At 37.3% G+C, this 8,573-nt stretch overlaps 1 long non-coding RNA gene across 2 annotated transcripts; it reads left to right on the top strand.

The window, feature by feature from the left end:
* The first annotated feature begins 206 nt into the window (after window positions 1-206).
* LOC130464149 (uncharacterized) lies at window positions 207-3,165 on the top strand. 2 transcript variants are annotated; one of them, XR_008924463.1, is made up of 5 exons: window positions 207-363; window positions 468-690; window positions 1,108-1,181; window positions 2,165-2,285; window positions 2,551-3,165. It is a non-coding gene; the product is annotated as an uncharacterized lncRNA (long non-coding RNA). The 2 variants fall into 2 exon arrangements; XR_008924462.1 differs by lacking the exon at window positions 1,108-1,181.
* The last annotated feature ends 5,408 nt before the right edge of the window (window positions 3,166-8,573 follow it).

The raw sequence follows: 8,573 nt of genomic DNA, 5'->3' as shown, positions 1-8,573 counted from the left end.
ATTTGCGTCGCAGAATTACTAATCTGCGACGCAGATGACTCTAAGATGATCTCAGAGTCATTTGCGTCGCAGATTAGTAATAATGCGACGCAAAATATTACCTCATTTGCGTCGCAGAATTACTAATCTGCGACGCAAATGAGGTAAAAAAAATCGGAATTAATCAAGGGTTTCTACCTCTCTCCTCAAACACACTCTCTCCTAATTCTACCTCTCTCCTCAAACACTCTCTCTCTCTCCTAAACTCCCTACTTCTTCCTCTCTCCTCAAACCCGATCCAGTTTCTGCCTCTCTCTCCTCAACCTCGCCGCTCAAATTTTCCTCCGGCAAGGTTCTTGCACAAAAATTCGGTTTGTAAATGAGGTAAGTCTTCCATCTCTTTCCTCCTTTCTTCAATTCTTTTAGGTTTTAGAACTTTCACTTTTGTTTAAGTTTTTGATTCTTCAATTCTTTATGATAAATCATAGGTTTCGACAACGGAAGAGGGAGAATCGGGGCCGTAGAAGAGGTGGAGGAGGGTGTCGGAGGTGGAAGCGTCATTGAAACCGCCGGCGTCACACCCTTGCTACTGTCGCAATCGAAGCATCTATTTCGAAATCCTTGGAAAGGGAAGCTTGACGGCGGAGGTTTCTGGAGAAACTAGATTGACGGCGGCGAGGTGGAGGAAGGAGGCGGGACGGTTAGTCGGAGGTGAGAATTTTGTAATGCTTCCATCTGTCTCCTTCATTCTTCATTTAGTTAGGGTTTTGAACTTCAGTTTATGTAATTTTGGATTTTCGATTGAATTCTATTGAGTTTGCTCATTTTCTCTTCTGCTTTGAAATTAATGTTCTTGATTCTGTTTTATTGTGATTGAACTTGACTTTGAATGGAAATTGAACTGGATTAATGATGATTGGTTGACGATTGTGTCTCCATTTTCGTTCTTAAGACTAAATAGCTTGATTTATGTAAACATGGTGGAAGTTTGATTGGTGTTCCTGTTTCTGTGGAAAAATTGATTTTTCTAGGGGTTATTTTGAGCTGAGGTCCAACCTTATGAGATATGAGATACCAGACATCCAATTTATGTTATTTCTTTAATAATCGTCTGCCATCCATTTACAGAGGTGTTACGATGGAGTTGTACAAGCTTTGTTTACTGGTGACAACTTCTGTTTTGGGAACCCTTTTCTCAAATGGTGAGATTATGTTTACTTATCTCATTTTAGAGACATTAGGTTGATAGTTCGGTGTTTTTGGGTTTTGATTTGATGCTTCACTTTATATTGGTATCTTGGTTATATGAGTGTTCCTATAAGGATTATAACTTTAAATCCCCTGTACGGATCCCACTTGTAGTCTTAAGATTTTTTGTTTCTGTGGCAAAGAGAACAAGGTTCGTTATACCCAAATCTTTTGGTCTAGGTTCATGATAAGTTTATGATAAACTGGTAGGTTAAATATATACAGTGTATAGCCTGATAACAATGCTTTTGTCTTACTGTGATGGTGTTTAAGGCCATTGTCCTAGCCTCCTAGGATAGAAATGGATGTGGTGGATATTATTAGAAACACTCTTTGGTTTGCCCAAGATAATGGCTTATGATGCAATGACATTACCAAAAATCTCGTATTGAAGTTTGTCTGTGTGGTAAGTTACTACTTTTGAATTTGAATTTGAATTTATTAATTTTCGACAGACACTTCATTTCTGCTGCTGATCAACTTTGTTAAGTTGCTTGATCAACTTTGTTTAATCAAATATTCGACTTGTATCCATCCAAGTTTCGGCATGTTCATTACTCTGATTATGCTATTTTTACCATGTCCTACTATTTACATGTCAGGTCTATTAGTGCGGAGAGGTTTTCTATATTGTTGATCAGGTGGTAGAAGTAAAATAGTCAAGTCGGTTCTATAATGCTTAAGCAAATTCTAACCAGTACCTGCATAAGTTCTGCTTTACTAGTTGAACATTGAAACTTTTATTGCCTGATAAGTTCTGCTTTACTAGTTGAACATTGAAATTTTATATCCCAGATTTGTCTCCCTCTTTTATGGGTATATGCAATCTTATCCTTTTATCATTGCTGTCATTTCCCCTTTCTGTTCGGGGAGAGCTTATCGGTGCGTGCAGGTATTGGTTAGTATTTTACTGATTGATAAGCTTTTTGACATTCAGGTTTATATCTTAGAGGAAACAGAAGATGGCCCAAACTTGTATGTTCACCATGATATCATCATCTCAGCATTCCCTTTATGCACTGCATGGCTTGACTTTCCACTAAAGGGTGGAAAAAGAGGTTTGATACTAAAACCTTTGAGATATACAGTTTTGGGACTTAATAACTTGTCTGGAATTTTCCTTTTTGGTTACTGTTTGTTGGTTGTTGTAGATAGATGTGAACTTGGTGTGGCCTTTTTCTCCCTTCCTTCCATTTCCTTCAGAACCTTCTTTTTTCCTAAAGCTTCATTTTCTGAATTTTACAGATTGACAGTACTATGTTATGTCTGAGGAATACTTTTCTTTTTTTTTTTCCCGTTTAACTTGGTCTTAATATGTTTCAGGCATATATTTTCGTGTTCTACGTTGCAGCACTCTTGTTTGAAGCAAAAAGGCTATTTCTGAAGTATTTTATGAAATACAGGTCGAGTTATTGCTGTTTTCTGTGCTTGTGTGGGTGTTATCCTGGAGCAAAAAGGCTATTTTTAGATTTCTTATATTCTTTTAATTTTCTTTTCTCCTAGCAATGCATTCTTGAGACCCTTGCAGAAGAATTACTCGATGAACAAACAGTTCAAACATGCCTCAGGCATAGGCTTTGCTGCTTCACACTCTATTTACACTCGATAATACTACCACTCTAGTATAATCTTAATGTTCTATGATTTTTTCTGATAACGAGTCTCGGTTTGTGAATAAGTTTGTGCTACCATATAAGGAAGTCCATGAAGACTTGGCATCCAGTAACACTTTTTTTGGGATGGGTCCTTGCATGGATTTCCCCTATAGAATATTGTAACCGTGAGGTCTAGATGTTGATGCTCCGGTATATCTTTCCGGCTTCGATACCATATTTTTGTTCTTTTGATAATTTTTGTAACTTTTAACATTCTGGAATTTTTTTTAAATTGACTGTCACTATATTTGCATTTTGTGTTTTTGTAGTATTAAAAGCTGCTTATTTTATTTAATCTGTAGATTAAATAAAATCAGCAGGTATTTTTTTTTTAAATATCCAAAAAGTCATTTGCGTCGCAGTTTTACTAAACAGCGACACAAATGACTTTTTTTTTGACATCCTGGATAGTCATTTGCGTCGCAGTTTAGTAAAACAGCGACACAAATGACTTTTCAGGATGTCAAAAAAAAAGTCATTTGCGTCGCTGTTTAGTAAAACTGCGACGCAAATGACTCAAATTTGCGTCGCACAAAAGTGCGACGCAAATGACTTTTTTCATTTGCGTCGCGGCCAGTTGCGTCGCACCAATGTGCGACGCAAATGGGCTTAAATGACCGACGCAAATGGGCTTAAATGACCGACGCAAATGACTGTTTTTCCACTAGTGAATAGTTGTAATTAGTTTAATTATAGCATATCCTATTTGAAGAAAATGGCGCCTCCCATGGTGAAATTCAAGACGGAGGTTCCAATCCATTTTCAAAGACGGTATTTGAAGTTGAAGCTTCAAGATGAAGTCGGGCCATACTAGATCACATTTAAATCTTATGCATGCTTTAAGTTATTTATTGCTTTAAATATGTCTTAATTATGCATGAGATTATGGCTTGATTATGTTGCATGATTAAGGATTTTAGTTCACTTAACATCTAACCAACATAGTAAGAGCCTTAAGTTCCAAACTTTAAAATTTGAGTTAAAAGGTGTCATACCAAAATAACACTTACTTGGATAACCTTTACATCAATCTAAGTAATAGTTTTCCGCCATAGCGAGGTGTTACTTGTTGATCCTAAAGGGGTAAGGTACACAAATAATTGTGAGTACATGTTAGTTATGGTGAAACTCAAAGATATAAGTAAGGAGTCTTTTTATGTCGTGGCAAATGAGATATATATGTTTACATAATAAGTTCTTAGACGTACCTATCAACCAAGAATAGTTTGTAGACTATTAGCAAAAGATTTGCTTACCTAAAATATTTTAGATTTGAGTCTAAATACATAATGTGCTTGATTCTTCAATGATTTAAGGATATTGGATTCATTTTATTCACACCTGTCGGAACACAAAACTCGAATAAAATGCTTCATAAATATTGAATTATGCATGAAAGCTAGAATTTAAGTTTATTAAGAGAATCTGTGAATGGTTATTTATTTGGTTGTTCTTTTCAAATGTAGTTTTAATTATGGCCAACAACAATTCATTCAACATCCGATCAATTCTCGAAAAGGAGAAGTTGAGTGGGAAAAAATTCCTTGACTGGCAAAGGAACATGCAAATAGTTCTTATGTAGGAAGAAAAGGAGTATGCCCTGGAAGAGGCGATGCCCGAAGCAGCAGGCAAAGGGGTCACTCAGGCAGCCCTCAATCGTTGGATTGATGCCAACAAGGATGTGAAATGTCTAATGCTTGCAACCATGAGGGCAGATCTACAGAAAACGTTCATCAACTTAGATGCTTTCACAATCATCAGTAAGTTATAGAACATGTTTCAAGATCTGGCTTGAGTCGAATGATTTGAGACTCATAGGCAAATTCTTGACACCAAGCTCAAGAAGGGCGAGCCCGGAAGTCCACATGTTCTCAAGATGATTGGATTAATTGAGGATATGAGTCTGCTGGATCAACATTTCTCTCATGAAATGGCTGTAGACCCCATCCTCCATTCTCTTCATAGCGGGTATGATCAGTTCAAGCTGAACTACAACATGAATAGTCTGGACAAAACACTCACTGAGCTTCACGGTATACTGAAGACCGCTGAAAAGACGCTCAAAAATGATAAGCAAGATGTGCTTATCGTGCGTGGGGGCAAGTTCAAGAAATCTGGCAAGAAGAGGAATGCTAAGAAAGGTGGCAAGAAAGCCAGCCCAACTAAGAAAACTGGCGGCACCAAGTCTGAAAAGAAGAAGGTGAGCCAACCCACTTCTGAATCTGAATGCTTCTACTATAAGAAGAAGGGGCATTGGAAGAGAGATTTCTTGAAGCTTAAGGAAGATCAGAAGAACGGAACAGTCGTTCCATCTTCATGTATTTTCGTTATAGACTGTATACTTGCAAATTCAACTACTTGGGTATTAGATACAGGTTGTGGCTCACACGTATGTTCCAATTCACAGGGACTAAGAATAAGTAGAACGTTAAGCAAGGGTGAAGTCGACCTACGAGTGGGAAATGGAGCAAGGATTACTGCATTAGTTGTAGTAACTTATTATTTGCCGTTGCCCTCTGGGCTAGTTTTGGAACTGGAAGAGAGTTTCCATGTTCCAAGTCCTACTAAAACATCATTTCTATTTCTTGCTTAGATGCTAAGGGATTTAGCTTTTTAATAAAACACAATAGTTTCTCGTTTTATTTTAAAGAGATGTTTTATGGATCTGCTAGATTACTCAATGGAATTTATTTTCTAGATCACGACAAACAAGTTTAACATAAATACCAAAAAGGCCAAAAAGAATGAATCAGATCTCACCTATATGTGGCATTGTCGATTAGGTCATATTAACATGAAACGCATAGAAAGACTTCAAAAGGAAGGAATTCTAGAACCATTTGACTTAGAGAATTATGGTAAATGCGAATCATGCTTACTTGGAAAAATGACAAAGTAACCTTTCTCTAAAGTTAGAGAAAGAGCAACTGATCTATTGAGTTTAATCCATACAGAAGTATGTGGACCAATGAGTTCAAATACTAGAGGTGGTTTCAGCTACTTTATCACTTTCACTGATGACTTCAGTAGATATGGTTATGTCTAGCTAATGAAGCATAAGTCTGAATCCTTTGACAAATTCAAGGAATTTCAGAGTGAAGTAGAGAATCAATTAGGCAAGAAGATTAAAGCAATGCGGTCTGATAGAGGCGGTGAATATCTGAGCTATGAATTTGATGACCATCTGAAAGAATGTGGAATCTTGTCAGAATTGACTCCTCCCGGAACACCTCAATGGAACGGTGTGTCAGAATGGAGGAAAAGGACGTTGCTAGACATGGATCGATCAATGATGGGTTAGGCCGAACTTCCAATAGTATTTGGGGACATGCACAAAACACAACTGCATTCACACTAAATAGATCTCCGTCTAAAGCTGTCGAAATGACTACATATGAGTTATGGTTTGGAAAGCCTCCAACTGTGTCCTTTCTTAAGATTTGGGGTTGTGAAGTATACGTCAAACGATTAACTTCAGACAAACTTCAACCGAAATCTGACAAATGTATCCTTGTGGGCTACCCAAAGGAAACAAAGGGGTATTACTTCTAAAATACATTTGAGAACAAGGTGTTTGTTGCTCGAGATGGTATCTTTTTGGAAAGAGATCACATTTCCAAAATGACAAGTGGGAGAAAAGTAGACCTCGAAGAAATCCAAGTCGAACAACAAACTCTAGAGAATGCTCAAGATGAAATTCATGTTGAAACTCAGAGATCTTTAGAAGTATCTGGTAAGAATCAAGAACCAACTAGAAATGTAACCCCGCGTAGATTGCAAAGATATAGGTTTCAACCGGAAAGATACATAGGTATTTTGACGAATGAGAGCAATGAAGTTATTTTGCTGGAAAGCGATGAACATGCGACTTATAAACAAGCTATGACGACCCCTAGCTCCAAGAAATGGCAAGAAGCCATGCAATCTGAATTAGACACCATGTCTGAAAACCAAGTTTGGGATTTGGTCGATTTGCCAGATGGCTACCAAGCCATAGGAAGCAAATGGATTTTCAAACTGAAAAAGGACAAGGATGGGAAACTAGAAGTTTTCAAATCTAGATTGGTTGCAAAAGGTTATAGGCAAGTCCATGGTGTGGATTACGATGAAACATTTTCACCAGTTGCAATGCTAAAGTACATTCGGATAATGTTAGCAATCGCTACATATTACGATTACCAAATATGGCAGATGGATGTCAAAACTGCTTTCTTAAACGGCATTTTAACAGAAACTGTGTTTATGACACAACCTGATGGTTTTGAGGATCCAAAGAATGCTAAAAAGGTATGCAAGCTTAAGAAATCCATTTATGGATTGAAGCAAGCATCAAGGAGCTGGAACATACGTTTTGATGAAGCACTCAGTGACTTTGGTTTCGTCAAGAACGCAGATGAATCTTGTGTATACAAGAAGGTCAGTGGGAGAAAAACTATTTTTCTAGTATTATATGTCGACGACATATTACTTATCGAAAATGACATTCTTATATTGAACTCTGTCAAGATTTCGCTAGGGAAATGTTTTTCGATGAAGGATCTAGGAGAAGCACAGTACATATTGGGCATCAAGATCTACAGAGATAGATCTGAAAAGATGATTGGACTTATTCAAAGCACTTATATCAATAAGGTGCTTGAAAGGTTCAAGATGGCAGACTCCAAGCGAGGCTACCTACCCATGTCTCATGGAATGACTCTAAGCAAGACTCAGTGCCCAAAAACACTTGATGAGCGTAGACGAATGAATGGGATTCCATATGCATCATTAATTGGTTCAATAATGTATGATATGATATGTACACGCCCGGATGTTGCGTACGCACTCAGTGCTACGAGCAGATACCAGTCAGACCCAGGAGAGGCACATTGTGTTAGGTTATGACAAATATAAACAATATATTTCATGCGGAAAAACCATAAAGCCAGGAATTCAAATTAATTGCCACATAGTCAATTAACATAATTTAGGATACATACATGTGATGCGTGCCTTCCCTAGCTGCTCCCGAACCGAACAAGAATAAGTTTAGGACTCCAAATGTCTCCCCTCCGTAGATAGTCCACAACACGTTCGGATCCGCCTTAGATTCAACCAAATAGGATATTCTCCAAGGTATTATGTTTATTTGGAAAGCTTAATTATTAATTTAGGCAAATTATAAAATTCTTACTTGAACTTAATCTGTGTGAAAACTTATTGAACTGTTGTATTAATTGTGATTATGAACCACGTATTTATAGGGTGGAAATAACGGAATTAGAATTCTACTAGGATTCCAATAAATAAATCCATTAGGATTCTAGTTGAATTAAATCATTAAAATTTAATGTTTAATCAAACACCTAAGTGTTTCAGAATTAACAAAAACATTCAATTCGAGTAGAATTAGGAAATCGATAGCAAGCAATCCTAAACGACCAAGGACTTCGTCGTACGAAGCTTCGCAGCCACGCAGCCCACAAGGGTGAAGGAAATAATGCCCTTGGTCCAAGTATGCATTCTATGTTAAGTCTAATAAATGCGGTTCAATATTAATTAACAAGTTAATAATTCAGTGAGATCAAGTGAGCTGAATGCCTAGCTAGAGGCCGCTTCAGTTCAAGTGGAATTAATGATATTAATCCACAGCTTACTCTTGACTGAACCCGTAGGGTAACACAAATAGTACGTAAACGGATCAAGTATTTA

This window comes from Spinacia oleracea, chromosome 6 (genome assembly GCF_020520425.1).
Source record: "Spinacia oleracea cultivar Varoflay chromosome 6, BTI_SOV_V1, whole genome shotgun sequence".
In the NCBI taxonomy this organism is placed as follows: Eukaryota; Viridiplantae; Streptophyta; class Magnoliopsida; order Caryophyllales; family Amaranthaceae; genus Spinacia; species Spinacia oleracea.
Note: the sequence above shows the minus strand (reverse complement) of the source record. Positions and strands in the feature narration are given on the sequence as shown.